General features: G+C 36.2%; 1 long non-coding RNA gene across 1 annotated transcript; it reads right to left on the bottom strand.

Annotated features, from left to right (window-relative positions):
* Positions 1–9,824: 9,824 nt before the first annotated feature.
* Positions 9,825–15,223, bottom strand: LOC127540929 (uncharacterized). The gene is made up of 2 exons (XR_007948322.1): positions 14,861–15,223; positions 9,825–10,066 (listed from the first exon to the last, which is right to left on the bottom strand). It is a non-coding gene; the product is annotated as an uncharacterized LOC127540929 (long non-coding RNA).
* Between the last annotated feature and the right edge of the window lie 2,800 nt (positions 15,224–18,023).

Genomic DNA, 18,023 nt, shown 5'->3' with positions numbered 1-18,023 from the left:
ACATGCAAAACTTTGTCTATTAGTTACAGTTTGCTTTATCTTTTAAAATTTATAACAAATTTCACATGTAATTTTCAAAGCTGTTGTGCTTGTCTGTATTTCCTTCCATTCTCTTCTGTATATTTTTAAAAATATTTAAATTTTTCTTTTTTTTCATTTTTTTTTTTTGAGGAGGAGAGACTGTCGCATTATACTCTCCTCTCTCTCATCCTCACTCCCTCATTTGAAAAAGAAAAAAAAAATACTTTCCTAAAACACACACACATACACATACATAGTCAAGGAAAACAAATTTCCACTCTATGTGAAATATCTGGAGTTTATCACCTCTTCCTTAAGAAGAGGGGGCAGCATCATCACCATCAGTACCCTGGCATTGTAGTTGATCATTGCATTTGATCCAGTATTTTTAGATTTGTCAAAGTTGCTTGTCTTGATGTTGTTGTGGCTTTTGTATAAATCATTCTCTTGGTTCTGCTCATTTCACCATGCATTAGTTCATACAAGATATTTCAGATTTCACCTCGAATCTCTTATTTCTTATGGTGCAGTAATATTTATTCCATGCTATTTATATGATATAATTTATTCATCTATTCTCCAACTGACAGGAAACACACAACTGTTATTTTCTAGTGGTTTTTTTTGCCACTATACAAAAAAGTACCATTATAATATATGTATTATATAATATATTTATATATATATAATTATGTATTATAATATAGGTGATATTATACATAATATGATCATATGTATAACATTATATAGCATATTATATAATGCACTATAATAGTATATTACATAATATAATATAATAATGTGATATATAACATAATATATTATATGATAATATATACATATATATATGAGTCCTTGTCTTCTCGTGGTTCTCTTTGAAGTATAGGCCTGGATTTTTCTCCAGTTATTGTATAATATACAATACTATAATATAATAATGTGATATTACATAACATAATATAATATTATATGATAATATATATTACATATATACGTATTTGAGTTCTTTTCTTCTCTTGGTTCTCTTTGAAGTATAGGCCTAGATTTTTTTCTCCAGTTATAGATTTCTCTGATAACATCCCTTATACCACTTCTATTGTCTAATTCTTCATTTGTTAAATGTATTGAAGCTTACTCATGCTCACTGTGCACCTCTCTCATTGTCTTTTAGGTGATCCTCGATGTCAATTTGTTACTTTTAACAGAAATTAGTGTTCCTCCTCTGAAATAATTTCTTATTTACTTGGGATACATTTTGGTTTTGCTTCTCTATGTACATCTTGTTCCCTCTCTTTCCTTAGTAAGTAAGTTCCTTAAGAGTATTAACAGTTTCTTTATTATATACGTAGTCCTCAGACTAGGGCTTCACCTGAATTTCTATCCTACCTCATATAATTACTAGCTGTGTGAGCCTAAGAAAGTCATGTTATTTACCTCTAAGGCTCAGTTTCTTTTTTTTTTTTTTGTAAAATGGGGATAAACCTATTGTTTAAGAACACATTAGTGTGCTTAATAGCCAGTTTTTGACTTAAATTGAATCAAATGCAATAATACTTGAAGGTTATTGTCATAAAAATAAAAAAAATTTAAAAAAAGATGAGCTTTTGTCAGAGGGAGAAGCTTAGAATAATTAGAATAATTGTTTAATTTCCAAAAGACACTCCAATCAGCTCTCCTTTTTAGTTCTCACCCCTCTTGTCTTTTTAAGCAAGATCTTTTCCTCAGGAATGGGGATGCAAGGATTTAAAAAAATAATAATGCTGATAAATGTGGGAATATATACGGAAGAATTGCACGTGTTTAACATATGTTGGATTACTTTCTATCCAGGGGAGGTAATGGGGGGAAGGGAGGAATACAAGGTTTTTGCAAGCATGAATGTTGAAAACTATCTTTGTGTGTATTTTGAAAACAAAAAGCTATTATAAAAAATTTAATTCTGTGGTGGTGGTGGGGGGAAATGATGTAAAGATCCCTTACTTCTCCATTCAATACTCCAGATGTAGCAGGGCTTTGCAGTTTAATGGGGAGATAGGACATGTACCCAAAGAGGTACAATACAAAGTAGAATGTGATGGGAAAATAATTACAAAATTCTTTAAAGATTAAAAAGAGCATGATAATTATTATCTCATTTGATACCTTCCCTACAATCTTGAGTGATGGGTGCCATTATTGACCCCATTTTATAGAAGAAGAAACTGGGACTCAAAGGCAAGTCACTTGTGACTTGTCCAGGATCACACAATTATTAATTATATGAGGCAGGATTGGAACTCAGATTTTTCTGACTCCAAGGCCTATTCATTACTTCTGACACTTAGAGCAGGGTTTCTTCACTTTGTGTATGTGTGTCACAGATGCTTTCAGCAATCCTGATGAAGCCCCTGAACACCAATCTCAGAATTATGCTTTTAAATGCATAAGATAAGATACATGAGATTAAAAAAGAAACCAATCATGTTGAAATAAAGTTATCAAAATATTTTCTAAAGAACAAGCTCATTCTGATGATTAAAACCATCTTTATGCAAAGAGAGGACCATGGAAGCTGAGGGTGGACCACAACATAGCATACTCACTCTTTCTATTATTTGCTTGCATTTTGTTTTTTCCCCCCTTATTGATCCGATTTTTCTTGTGCAGCAAGATAACTGTATAAATATGTACACATACATTGGATTTAACATATATTTTAACAAATTTAACATGTATTGGATTGCCTGCCATCTAGGGGAGGGGAGGGGGGAAGGAGGAGATAATTTGGAACAGAAGGCTTTGTAAGGGTCAATGTTGAAAATTTTCCCATGCATATGTTTTGTAAATAAAAAGCTTTAATTAAAAAAGAAAAGGAAAGAAAAAGAACAAGCTCATCCTAAGTTAAAAACCCTTAGGAAAGAGCTAGCCAAACAAGAAATAGATTATTTCAAAAAGCGGTGAGTTCTCCTTTAGCAGAAGCCTTTGGAGAGGGCAGATGACCACTGGTCAGAGATCTCATAGCTGGGATTCCTTTCAGACAAGGGTACGGTGATGGGGGAGAGGAGGGCCTTCAAGTACATATGATGACGCTAAATCTTGGGTTTGTTTTGGCTTCACTACTCAGACTTTAGTAAGCAGACGGGTTGATTTGGAACTTGACTGTATCAGCACTTTTGACAGATTGCGATTAGCCAGGAAATTTCAAGGCAGCAGACCAAGGGAAAAGAGCTGGTATATCTTTTTTTTTTTAAATTTTTAAAATTATTTTTAAATTTTTAATTTAGTTAGTTATCTTTTTTTTTTTAAGTGCTGATTTATCTTTGATTAGACCAGCCTATATGTAGCAGTGAGCCCAGAATGTGCAAATTTTATATGCTTTTGCTTTCCTCATGGGACAGTTCCCAGGGGAATGGCTTTTCTAGTTTGGCACCCTCTGAAACTTTGATGCATCATATTCTTGAATGAGAGGAGCCGCATGAAAATGAAATTGTATTCCCAATCTAGATTCAAAATAATAATCTGATTTTCACAATGTAGTTTGCTCACTCCTCTCCCAGACCAAAGGAAGAAGTGCCCAGTGGCAAGCAACAGCCAAGATGGTTGACATTATGTTCCAGTCTCAGGACTATTTCTGCTTGCCCAGCCTGCCACAGAATTGGCTGTTATCCATTAGCATGCTGGGCTTTGGTGCATTTCTGAGGTCACTCTCTGTGCCTGATATTTCTCAAGCACAAGAGGCAGGTTCAGGAAAGTAATGAAGCCTAAGCAAATGTTTATTGTTGATGATGATTCTAATCACAATCAACCTTTGCTCATGTCGTGCCTGCCCACTTGCCCCTCCTTTTTTTTTTTTTTTTTTTTTGTCTTTCCGATTGAAAGGATCAGAGAGACTTAACCTTGGATGGAACTTCAAAAACCTCTGGATTTTACAAAGGAGACATTGAAATCCAGAGAGTTTTATGGCTTGCCCAAAGTCCTGGGATCTTAGATTTAGATAAGCAAATCAAATTCAATCTAAATTCACTTTACAGATGAAGAAATTGAAGTTAAACGACTTATCCAAGGTCATATGATAGGAAACATCTGAGTAAAATTTGAACTCGGGTCTTCCTGACTCCAGATCTGGTGATTATCCATTTGCACCTCACATTGCCTTTACTAACAACTACCAATTCTATCATGTTTTAAGGCTTATAAGACATCAGCCCCGATTTACTTCTTTTGGCTCTCTTGCCCAATTCAACTCCAGAAGTAGGAAGTTCAGAAGTTAACTCTGGCTCAAATATTATTTTGTTCACCATGCTCACAGACCCAGCCAAAAAATAGTGTGGAAACAGTGAGGCATAATCAGGACCAGAATGATCAGCAAAGCAACAGGAAAGATTATTGGCCATATTCTCTAATGAATAGAATTTAATTCCCATTCCTTTTACGGTAGTTTGGGAGGGAAAAATTCCTCCAAAAAACTCAGTTATTACAAAGCTAGGTATATATTGTCTCTTTGTAAGTGGAAAGACAGAGATAGAGGGAAAGAGACAAACAGATGGGGTGAAGAGAGAGAAAGAGAAGGGGAAGAAAACAGAGAGAGAGAGAGAGAGAGAGAGAGAGAGAGAGAGAGAGAGAGAGAGAGAGAGAGAGAGAGAGAGAGAGAAAGGGAGGGAGGGAGAGAGGGGGGAGAGAGGAAGGGAGGGAGAGAGAATGAAAGAGAGGGGGAAAGAGGAAGAGAGAGAAAGAGAGAGAAAAAGAAAGAGAGACAAAGAGGGAGAGAGAAAGAGAGATGGAGACAGAGACAGAGAGACATGCGGAGAGAGAGAGACAGAGAGAGACAAAGAGACACAGAGAGACAGGCACACAGACACCCAGAGACAGACAGAGAGACAGAGAGACCGACAGAGACAGACAGAGACAGACACAGAGAGAGAGAGAGAAGAGAGAGAGAGAGAGAGAGAGAGAGAGACAGAGAGAGAGAGAGACAGAGAGAGAGATAGAGAGAGACAGAGATTCAGAGAGAGAGACAGGCTGAGAAAAAGAAAAAGAGATAGAGAGGCAGAGACAGAGATGGAGAGAAATATAGGGAGAGAGACAGAGACAGAGATGCAGAGAGAGACACAAAGCGAGATTCAGAGACACAGAAAGAGCCAGAGCCAGCGCCAGAGAAATGCAGACAGACAGACAGACAGATAGATGAGGAAAGGGAAGAGGGAAGAAAGAAATGGGAAGCTTCATTGTTGAGCCTGGTACTGTTCCTCCCAAGATCTGCTATTCCCTTCTGGTCTCCAGCTGGGCCCTCTGGGATTCCAATGCGGCTGGCAATTTGGCTCACCTCAGGCAACACTCATCATTTCCAGGCTCCAGGCTTTAGAATCAGCTAGTCTCTCCTTTCCCTCACTGAGTTTAAAAACCCCGAGACTGGTATGGAATCTCCATTTTCTTGTCGGAGGAAGGAAAATGAGATAAAACTATTTCTCCGCACCTTGCTCCCCTACAAGTGCATCTCTGTTAAAGACAAGGGAGAGGGAATGGCTCACTTACATCTAATCTGAAACCACTTCTCTTAACTTTCTTCCCTCCTCCTTATTGCTCCTGGTATGGCAGAAAAAGGCAAATAAATCCCTCTTCTCTGAAGCCATCCTACAAAGAGTTGAAGATAATTATAAAATAACCTCCAAGTCAGCAGTTTGTAACATAGGTTGTGTAAAGTTGTTTTTAAAAATCATTTTGACAATTTTTCTATTTTCCCAATATAATTTTGATTTCCTTTATTATCCTTAATTCTTACTTTATGCTGTATTTTTCTGAGCTATCTATGGCTTTACCAGTCATGGGACGCCAGACACACAAAAAAGTTAAGAATGGTCTTTTTCTACAGGCTAAACATCCCTAGGTACTGTTGTTCCCCCATCAGTAGAATTTGTTTATATTCTAGTACAAATATTGTCTCCTGTGCCTAGCACACAATAGGTACTTAAAAAGTGATTGCTTAAGTTCTTTTTATAGTCTTGAAGTGAGGGCAGGATATTGAGATTCTTCTCTATCCTAACTTACTTTCTCTGGGACTTCCAGCTATGTGAATTTCCTAAATTGAAAAGGCCTGAAGGGGTTAGGATCTGCTCCTCTCTGTGGGATCTCTTAAGGATCCTTCCAGGAGGCAATCAGCTAGTTGGCAAAATTATTAGAGCATTGTACCAGGAGTCAGGAAGATGAGTTTAAATGTAATTTCAGACTTAGCTGTGTGATCGTGGGAAAGTCACTTAATGCCTGGTTGCCTCAATTTCCTTATGTAGATAATAAAATGTAAGTCATAATAGCACCAACCTTCCAGGATCAAATGAGATAATATTTTGTAAAATGTTTAACATAGTGTGTGACACACAGTAGGTGCTATATAAATGCTGATCCTTTCTCTTTCCTAGATTTCCAAGGGATACAGTTAAGTAGCAACAATACACTTAACCCATTCTCCTTAGTCTTACCCCTAAACTCCCTGAGGTCAGGAAGGGGTCCCACTCATCTAAGCTTTGTATATCTTGAACACTTAGTTCAGGATTCTTATCCATATAAAAGAAACTTAACTGATATTTATTGCAGTGAATTAAAAGGAAAAAAAAAATCGTGGTACAAACCAAAATCAGCTGAGAACAAACACACACACACAAAAAGACTTTTGGGAAGCAATTCCACAATTGTCTTTGGTGATCTCTTCCAGCCTTGAATCATAAAGAACCTGAGGTGCAGGAAGTCCTCCCTCCCTCTTCTCTGAATCTCTAGTTCTGCAGCACTCTAGAGATGGACAGATACTTAAGAATAAGCAAAACAACTCAGATCTTTTGGCTCCAAAGTCCCTAAAGCTCCTAAGTATGTGTTCTTAATCACCAGACCTTTGAGAAGATGGGGTGTTAGTAGCTTTTTCTTTTTTTTTTTCTTTTTTTTTTTTAATTTTTATTTAATAATTACTTTATATTGACACTCGTTTCTGTTCCGATTTTTTTTTCCCTCCCTCCCTCCACCCCCTCCCCTAGATGGCAAGCAGTCCTTTATATGTTGGATATGTTGCAGTATATCCTAGATACAATATATGTTTGCAGAACTGAACAGTTCTCTTGTTGCATAGGGAGAATTGGATTCAGAAGGTATAAATAATCCGGGAAGAAAAACAAAAATGCAGATAGTTCACATTCGTTTCCCAGTGTTCTTTCTTTGGGTGTAGCTGCTTATGTCCGTCATTTATCAATTGAAACTCATGTCTCTTTGTCAAAGAAATCCACTTCCATCAAAATATGTCCTCATACAATATCATTGTCGAAGTGTATAATGATATCCTGGTTCTGCTCATTTCACTTAGCATCAGTTCATGTAAGTCTCGCCAGTCCTCTCTGTATTCATCCTGCTGGTCATTTCTTACAGAACAATAATATTCCATAACATTCATATAGCACAATTTACCCAGCCATTCTCCAATTGATGGGCATCCATTCATTTTCCAGTTTCTAGCCACTACAAACAGGGCTGCTACAAACATTTTGGCACATACAGGTCCCTTTCCCTTCTTTAGTATTTCTTTGGGATATAAGCCCAATAGAAACACTGCTGGATCAAAGGGTATGCACAATTTGATAATTTTTTTGGGCATAATTCCAGATTGCTCTCCAGAATGGTTGGATTCGTTCACAACTCCACCAACAATGCATTAGTGTCCCAGTTTTCCCGCATCCCCTCCAACATTCATCATTATTTTCTCCTGTCATCTTAGCCAATCTGACAGGTGTGTAGTGGTATCTCAGAGTTGTCTTAATTTGCATTTCTCTGATCAATAATGATTTGGAACACTCTTTCATATGAGTGGTAATAGTTTCAATTTCATCCTCTGAAAATTGTCTGTTCATATCCTTTGACCATTTATCAATTGGAGAATGGCTTGATTTCTTATAAATTTGAGTCAGTTCTCTATATATTTTGGAAATGAGGCCTTTATCAGAACCTTTAACTGTGAAAATGTTTTCCCAGTTTGTTGCTTCCCTTCTAATCTTGTTTGCATTAGTTTTATTTGTACAAAGGCTTTTTAATTTGATGTAATCAAAATTTTCTATTTTGTGATCAGTAATGGTCTCTAGTTCATCTTTGGTCACAAATTTCTTTCTCCTCCACAAGTCTGAGAGATAAACTATTCTATGTTCCTCTAATTTATTTATAATCTCGTTCTTTATGCCTAGGTCATGGACCCATTTTGATCTTATCTTGGTATATGGTGTTAAGGTGGGTCCATGCCTAATTTCTGCCATACTAATTTCCAATTATCCCAGCAGTTTTTATCAAATAATGAATTCTTTTCCCAGAAGTTAGGGGCTTTCGGTTTGTCAAACACTAGATTGCTATAGTTGACTATTCTGTCTTGTGAACCTAGCCTTTTCCACTGACCCACTAATCTATTTCTTAGCCAATACCAAATGGTTTTGGTGACTGCTGCTTTATAATATAATTTTAGATCAGGTACAGCTAGGCCACCTTCATTTGATTTTTTTTTTCATTAATTCCCTTGAGATTCTTGACTTTTTATTGTTCCATATGAATTTTGTTGTTATTTTTTCTAGATCAATAAAATATTTTCTTGGAAGTCTGATTGGTATAGCACTAAATAAATAGATTAGTTTAGGGAGTATTGTCATCTTTATTATGTTCGCTCGGCCGATCCAAGAGCACTTAATATTTTTCCAATTATTTAAGTCTGACTTTATTTGTGTGGAGACTTTTTTATAATTTTTCTCATATAATTCCTGACTTTCCTTTGGTAGATAGATTCCCAAATATTTTATGGTATCAACAGTTATTCTGAATGGAATTTCTCTTTGTATCTCTTGCTGTTGGGTTTTGTTGGTGATGTATAAAAATGCTGAGGATTTATGGGGATTTATTTTGTAGCCAGCTACTTTGCTAAAATTATGAATTATTTCCAATAGCTTTTTAGTAGAATTTCTGGGGTTCTTTAGGTATACCATCATATCATCTGCAAAGAGTGATAGTTTGGTTTCCTCATTGCCTACTCTAATTCCTTTAATATCTTTCTCGACTCTTATTGCCGAGGCTAGTGTTTCTAATATGATATTAAATAATAATGGTGATAGTGGGCAACCTTGCTTCACTCCAGATCTTACTGGGAAAGATTCCAGTTTTTCCCCATTGCATATGATGCTTACTGATGGTTTTAAATATATGCTCCTGACTATTTTAAGGAAAAGTCCATTTATTCCTATGCTCTCAAGTGTTTTTATTAGGAATGGATGTTGGATTTTATCAAATGCTTTTTCTGCATCTATTGAGATGATCATATGGTTTTTGTTTGTTTGGTTATTGATATAGTCAATTATGCTAATAGTTTTCCTAATATTGAACCAGCCCTGCATTCCTGGTATAAATCCTACTTGGTCATAGTGTATTATCCTGATGACGATTTTCTGTAATCTTTTTGCTAATATTTTATTTAAGATTTTAGCATCAATATTCATTAGGGAGATTGGTCTATAATTTTCTTTCTCTGTTTTCAGCCTACCTGGTTTAGGTATCAGTACCATGTCTGTGTCATAAAAGGAGTTTGGTAGGACTCCTTCAATCCCTATTTTTTCAAATAGTTTATATAACATTGGAGTTAATTGTTCTTTAAATGTTTGGTAGAATTCACATGTAAATCCATCTGGTCCTGGGGATTTTTTCTTAGGGAGTTGATTGATAGTTTGTTCTATTTCTTTTTCTGAGATGGGACTGTTTAGGATATTTACTTCTTCCTCTGTTAGTTAGCAGCTTTTTCTAGGAGTAGGTAAGAGACCAGAAAGCACAATCTCTCAGTTTATTAACTCCAGTGATTGATGGATAGTTTTTAAGAACAGACTTTCTTAAGAGGTGCTGAAATTGGATTGATCAACAGCATTATTTTCAATCCAATTGTTGTTCAGTAGTATCTGATGCCTTGAGATCCCATTGGCACAGCATAGTAATATTGTCCATGGAGGTTTCTTGACAAAGATACTGGAATGGTTTGCCATTTTCTTCTCCAGTGGATTAAAGTTAAATTGTCCTAGAATAAGATACAAAGTTGACATGAATTTTCTATTCTCATAGAGCTTACAGTTGGGATGAAGGAAAGCAAGATTTACCAATAAGTAATTGTTATAAACAAAATAACAATAAATACATTAAAGAAAGGAAAACCAAGTGCTTTGAAAGATCTGAAGGATCTGATGATGAGGGGAGGAGAAGATCAGAGAAGCAGGTGGAATTTAAAATGAGCTTTAAATGTTCTTCAGCAATATTCCACTCTTGGTGGATTTTCTTATTTGGGATTTTCTGGAAGAGATACTAGAAAGGTTTTCAAAAGAAGAAAAAATCTTTCTTCAGCTCATTTGACAGATGAGGAAACAAAAATAAGCAGGGTTAAGTAATTGCCCAGGATGACACAACTAGTAAGTGTCTAAGGTGGGATTTGAATTCAAGACTCCAGGTCTAGAGCTCTATCCAATGTGTCACCTAGTTGCCCTGAAACAATAAAATAGAGTTTGATTGGTCAAACATCCAAAGAGACCAGACCTGAGAATCCTGAGTAAAAGAAGGAACTCATAAAAATGGGGTTGATATATTTCAGGGTGGAGCATAATGAGAGGAGGAGAAATCTGTTGAGATGTAGAAGAAAAGTTGATCTTAATGGGAACAGACTTAAATGCCAGAACACAGGGCCTAACCAGGTTAGATTTTGTCAAATATCTTGTTGGAACCTAGATACATGTGTTTAATATTTCCTTGATCAATCAGTCTAGTAGCCTTGATCAAGGTGGACAAAGGGCATAGAGTGGAAGTTGATCCAGCTGATAAAATAATTGGCCAATTTGAACTTGGCAAATCACTCCAGGACTTTCTAAAAGATTCGTAGACTAGAAGATTTAGTTTGAAATCTGGCTGTGCCACCTATAACTTGGGTATCCTCTAGAAAAGTTATTGTACCTATCTGAACTTTTCCTTTATTTGCAAAAAGAAGAATTTGAGAGATTTGCTAGTTTTAACATTCAATGTTTTTTTGACCAGTGTACTCAAAAGATAATGTAAGACCATAGACTGAGAGTAAGAAGGTATCTCAGAGACCATAGCATTCAATCCTTTCATTTTTACAAATGAGAAAACTGAGATCCAGAGAAGATAATTTGATTGCTCAAGATCACATTGGATCACTGGTTTATTCTGATAGAGGGGCTTACATAATTCAAAGAAACTATGAGTTATATCATGCAGCATTACTCAAAATGGACGGTTCATAATGGTGAATTCTGATAAAAGGTAATCTACTGGAGAAGGAAATAGTAAACCACCTTGGTGTCTTTGCCAAGAAAACTACATGGATAGGGGACCTGGCATATTATGGTCATGAAGAGTCAGACTAGATTGAATGACACGACAATAATACAACAACAAATATCACATAAATCATAATCATAATTATCAGAAGTAGGTTGTAAACCTCCAACTCCAGTCAAGGCTCTTGCCATTGTATAATATTGAAAGTTCAATGTGGGAGGGATTATTTTGGGTTGGGTTCAGGGAAGATTTACTGGAAGAGGTGGGACTTCAAAGAATGGTAGAAACTAAATGGAGGGAATGACATTAAAAAATGAGATGCTCTGATTCAGTTCCATGGTACCTTTTCAAATTTGAAGGTTGGGATTGCTTCCCAGTCAACATCCTAATTCATTCAATCCAATCCCAATGTGTCTGATTCCTGGATCTTTTGGCTAACCCATAGCACTTTGCAACTCTTTCATATATTTATCACAGTTTAGGTGATTATTAATTACATTTAACATAAATCAATAATTTATTAGTTAAAATAATTTCATAAATATATTCCATACATTTACCACATTTTATTTTAAGCAGGAGCAGTGTAAAATTCATGTTAGACAAGGAGTCAGGAGAATTAAGAATACTACTAGTTAGCTAGTTTATTTTTATGAATCTCAATTTCCTCATCTGTAAAATGGAAATTATATTTGTACTACCTTCCCCATATGGTTATCATGGGGAAAAGTCTTTATAAATGTTAAAGTGCTATATTGTTGTGGGTTTTTTCCAGGTTGTTTCCTAGCCATATTTCTCAACTGGTTTTATTTTGTCTGCTATTGTTGGACCAGATCTGTGATTTCATTAGAGCAAAGCTTCTTAAACTGTGGATCAAAATTTCATCTTGGGCCTCTTATCTGTGGAGATCAGGAAATTATGCTTTATTATCAGTAAATATTTGATTTCTATACCTATTTTATATATTTGGGGTCATGTAAAAATTTTCCTGGGCAAAAAGAGATCACAAGTAGAAAAAAATTTAAGAAGCCCTACTTTGGAGCATAGACTCTAGGTAAGGAACTCTTTCTGACAACATAGATGGACTCCTTCTAGCAACTTATCACACAGATCTGCCTGACATACTGAGAGGTAAAGTAATTTACACAGTCATCAAGCTAGTATGTGCCAAAGGTAGAACTCGAATCAAGCTCTTTCTGACCCCAACTCTAGCTTTTCATCTATTATGCCATATTGTTGTTTGTCCATGTCTTTCCATAAATTCTCCAAAGAGATCCACTCAATGCACTGGACATCTTGCTTCGGTTATTTAATTTTTACAAATAGCTGTGTTGCCTTTAGGCTGTAACTTAGCCAAATATAAACTCTTTGAAGGGAGGTATTACTTTTCACTTTTTTTTTTCATCCCTAGGTCTTAGCATAATGTTTTTATATATAATAAGTACTTAATAAATGCCTGTTGAATGAGGTCATTTTTCTCTATAACCATAAAACACATAATTTAGAACATTATTAATTTGAATTATTATCATTTAATATTGTATTAACAATTGAGTTAATATATGTCAAATTCTTTGTGAAACAAAGTGCTACATAAAAAGCTAGATAATAATAGCTATTATTTATACAATACCTACTATATACCAGGGGGCAGCTAGATGGCACATTGGGTAGAGTGCTGGATCTGGAGTTAGGAAGAGAACTGAGTTCAAATCCAGCTTCATCTACTCAGTAGCTCTGTAACCCTGGGCAAGCCACATAACCCTGTTTATTTCAGTTTCCTTATCTGTCAAATGAGCTGGAGAAGGAAAAGGCAAACTATTCCAGTAATGTTACCAAGAAAATCCCAAACAGGGTCACAAAGAATCAGACCCAACTGAAATAACTCAGCAGCAGCATGTGCAAATACTATGCTAAGTACTTTATAAATATTATCTCATTTGATCCTCATGATAACCCTGGAAGATAAGTGCTATTATTACTCCAATTTTACAGATGAGGAAACTGAGGAAGACACAGGTTAAATGACTTGTTCAGCTTAACACAACTAGTAAGTTGTCTAAGGCTAGCTTCAAACTCAATGTCTTCCTGACTCCAAACCCAATGCTCTGTGCCCTATGGTGCCCCCTAGCTGCCTAGCTAATTTTCTTTTCTTTGTTTTTTTTTATTATTATAGCTTTTTATTTACAAGATATGCATGGTAATTTTTCAGCATTGACAATTTCCAAACCTTTTGTTCCAATTTTCCCCTCCTTCCCCCCATCCCCTGCTCCAGATGGCAGGTTGACCATTTAACATGTATGTTAAATATGTTAAATACAACATATGTATACATGTCCATACAGTTATTTTGCTGTACAAAAAAGAATCGGACTTGGAAATAGTGTACAATTAGTCTGTGAAAGAAATAAAAAATGCAGGCAGACAAAAATAGAGGGATTGGAAATTCTATGTAGTGGTTCATACTCATTTCCCAGAATTCTTTCACTGGACGTAGCTAATTTTCTTATTCTTATTATTGTTATTAACTTATATATGTCTTATCTCAGCCACTAAATTATAAATTGTTCCCAAATGAGAACGTTTATCTTTGTCAGTCTAGGACACTGTGCTGAAATGAGACTGACCACTCAAACTACTATTTCTGAAAGAGGTATAGACAGGGTCCTGAATTAGAGCATGGAATCCAGGTGAGGAACTCTTTCTACCAATAAGGATGGGACCCTTCTTAACAGCTTATCACACAACTGTGCCTGAAATACCGAGTGGTAAAGTAACCTGCACAGTCACCACGCCAGTATGTGCCAAAGGCAGAACTGCTGAAATATCGTTGTTGCAGGGAATTACTGGACCTTGAAGTCTGTCAACAGCCCTTTTTAATAGAGTTCTTAGAAATGAATACAGTTTTATGGATGTGGTCAGACCCAGACCTAAGATAGTAAGGCCAGGAGCTCTCTTTCTTCCCTGGAGGCCAGACTTCTATTATTGCAGCCCAAGAATACCTTAGCTCTTCTGGCTGCAGCATCACACTTTGCTGACTCATACAGAGCCTGCAATTCACCAAAAAAACTGCAGAGATGCTCTCCCCCCCACATTAACTCATAGATCACCCCACTTTTTTTTTTGGCAATTGCAACTGATTTTTGAATGTCAGTCTAGGACGTTCATGCTAAATGGAATCTTATTCAATCCAGCCCATTGCTCTACCCTGTTTACATCTTGATTCTAACATCTACCATAGATTCATAGACTGAACCCCGGAAAAGGCTGTAAGACTGCTTAATCAATAAAGGGATGCTTGACTTTATTTGTTTCCTGGACAACTCTGGGGAAGTCTATGGACCCCTTCATACAATTATGTTTTTAAAAGAATGAAAAAATGAAATATAAAGGATTACAAAGGAAATCAATTATATTGAAATATGATTATTCTTTTTTTCTCCTTAGAAAAGAAGCTCAAAAATCCCAGGTTAAGAATCTATGGTCTTGTTCAAAAAACTCCTAAATGGATCTACGGCCAACCTACCTCTCCAGTCTGATTTCAGATGTAACTCCTGGCCCAGATCTTACTGGTGGGGGACTTTCTTCTTTTTGGTGGAGATGGATATGCTGCCCTGCATAAGGGCCAGTATGGAGTTCAGTCTTCTCTGGGATTCTTCAAGGATTGAATTGCTTTAGCAGTTTCCAGTTTTAAGAGGAAACTAGAAGGGGCCAACCTCACTTCAAATGGCTAAAGGAAAACATTGTGGAAAAATGTTAGAGGAGCTGGCAATTTCTATCTTGTCCCTAGCCCCAGCTTGTTATACTAGATCCTTTGGGGAGTTTCCCCTTGAGTGAGACCTGGGACTATCTCAGTTGAGCTGAACTTCCTGAAACTCCCAATGTATACTTTATCTGACTTCTATGTATACTTTCTCTGACTTGTATTTTGCTACTGATTTGAATTTTTTTCTTTGCTTATTGACTATTTGACTTCATTATGAAATTGGTATTTGCTAGGAAGGGAGTCAAGCCTTGAATATAAACCTTGGAGTCTTCTTATCTCTTCCATAATTACACAGAAATCAAAAGTTAGCTTGAACCTGATCGTATCTAACATTATCTAAGGAAGCAGGTAGATATAATTCTAACCTGATGCCCTTCTCATGGCAGAGAACAGGATGACCTTTGGCCTCAACCTCCTGCTTCCCTTCCTGGCAGGAATTAAAGCCTCCCATGGATCAGGGTAAGGGAACAAAAGGCTAGGAATGGTGTTCTAACTCTGTTTGAGCTATATAGCAGCACCCCCATAATATATATGGCTCACTACATGTGAGCCTTGCAACACATGGGGCCACACTGTCCACATACTACTGTCTATAGTTTGTTTTCATTTTATGTTTCATTTTCAGCCAACTCTCAGTCTTACAGCCATAACATCATAGATTTAGCCTTTGAAAAGAATTTGGAGATAATCCAGTGCAATCATCTCACTTACAGATGAAGAAACTGAAGCCTAGAAAAATAGTCACTTACCTACATATCTATCAGGAGGAAGAGCCAGAATTGGATCTAAGGTCTTCTGGATGTAAATCCAGCACTCTCTCTACCCTGTTCCCAATTTATTCAGAGTATTTTCCTGGAACCTATTTTCTTCACAGCTTTGCCTATTGAAATCCTTCTCTTTCTTCTAGATTCAGGTCATTTCCTCTTCCTCCATGTAGCCATCCCTGATCCCTCTTAGTTCTTTTGCCCTTAACACAACCACCCAGTAGCATATTTATTTGTTCTGTTAGACTACAAGCTCTTTATAGATGGGATGGAGTTTTTCCATCTTCATATCCATAATCCCTAGCCTAGTGCATTGTTCCTAATAAGCATTTTAAAACTATTTGTTGAATCAAAATGAAACCTAATCTTCTTATTTTATAAATGGGAAAACTTTTGGATCATCTGTAAATTTGACAAGTCTACTATCAATATCTTCATCTAATCAGGAGTATTTTGCTTTAGGACCCATTTGTGCTCTTTAAAATGATCAAGGATCCCTTGAAAAGCTTTTTTTTTTTTTTCTGTGCAAAATTTACCGCATTAGAAATTAAAACTTCTTAGTATTCTTATGAAAGTAATTTTGATTTTGTGGATCTTCTGAAACCTCCAGTGGTTGACAAATCTTACTTTAAGAACCATTGATCCAACTTATTACTAAGAATGTTGAAATAAATAAAGTTACAGACAAAACCATAGTGGGACATATATCGTTGATTATTATGATTTAATATATCATTGATTATTATGATTTAAAAATAAATTTGACACTTAACTAGGTATGGAGTATGATCACAAGTAAACAGGATGCAGCCCTTTTATAATTCCCTTCTTTCTTCTTTATGGCTTCTTTATGGCTTGAGAGTAGGTCTAATGATCATTGTTTAACCCTTTAGATAGCTCTTGTGGTAAAGGATGTGACAAGAAACTAGATATTTATGTGTGTGTGTGGGAAGTGTTAAGATATAATAAAGCTGGAAAGGTTGGGTGGTGCTAGGTTATAAAATTCCTATCATGCCAAGAAGAACCTGACCTTTATATTGGGAGGCAATAAAGAGCCATTAAAATTTTTGGAGTGGAAGAATGGCAAGTCTTTTGTTGTGGCAAAAGGATTGAGGTCAGAAAAAAGTTGGGGAATAAAAGTGAAGAGAGTAGGAGAGAGAAGACCTGTTTAGATAGGTGGCAAAGAAAGCCTATGTTAGGGTAATGGCAATAGAGTGAAAGATATTTCTGAAATATTTTGAAGATTGAATTAATAGAAGATGATATTTGATAACATATGAGAGGTAAAGGAGTAGGAATGGAAAAAGAAAAACCCAAAGTAATTTATATGGTTGATTGGGTGAATGATGGTACCACAAAAAGAATAGCAAAGTTCGAAGGAAATGTAGATTTAAAGGAAACAGAATGACCTCAGTTTTGTACATGAAGTGCCAGTGACTTATTCAAGTGGAAAAGTTCTGTAGGTAATTGCAATTGTTGGTCTAGAGCTCAGAAGAAGTCACGACTAAAGATATAAATATGGAAATCACCTGCATGAAGGTGAGAGCTGAAATTCTAGAAATGATTAAATTGTCAGTGGGAAGAGGATAGAAAGAGAAGAGAAGAAAGTCAAGGACAGATGATCAGAGGACAACCTTATTAAGAGGATAGGTAGAGAAAGGAGACCATGTGGATAGAGTACTAGGCCTGGAGTCAGAAAACCTGAGTTCAAATTCAGATTCAGACATTTAGTTACTGTGTGATCCTGGACAAATCACTTACCCTCTGTTTGCTTTAATCCACTGGAGAAGGAAATGACAAACCATTCAAGCATATTTGCCAAGAAAATCCCATGGACAGTATAGTCCATGAGGTCAAGAAGAGTTGGACAGGACTGAATGACCAAAGGACGAAGAATTTTTTTTTTGATATTCTAAACTTTTTATTGACAGAACCCATGCCAGAGTAATTTTTTACAGCATTTTATCCCTTACACTCATTTCTGTTCCGATTTTTCCCCTCCCTCCCTTCACCCTCTCCCCCAGATGGCAAGCAGTCCTTTACATGTTAAATAGGTTACAGTATATCCTAGATACAATATACGTGTGCAGAACCGAACAGTTCCCTTGTTGCATAGGGAGAATTGGATCAGAAGGTATAAATAATCCAGGAAGAAAAAC

The sequence above is a fragment of the Antechinus flavipes genome, chromosome 6, assembly GCF_016432865.1.
Source record: "Antechinus flavipes isolate AdamAnt ecotype Samford, QLD, Australia chromosome 6, AdamAnt_v2, whole genome shotgun sequence".
In the NCBI taxonomy this organism is placed as follows: Eukaryota; Metazoa; Chordata; class Mammalia; order Dasyuromorphia; family Dasyuridae; genus Antechinus; species Antechinus flavipes.
This window is presented reverse-complemented; position numbering and strand designations above follow the sequence as displayed.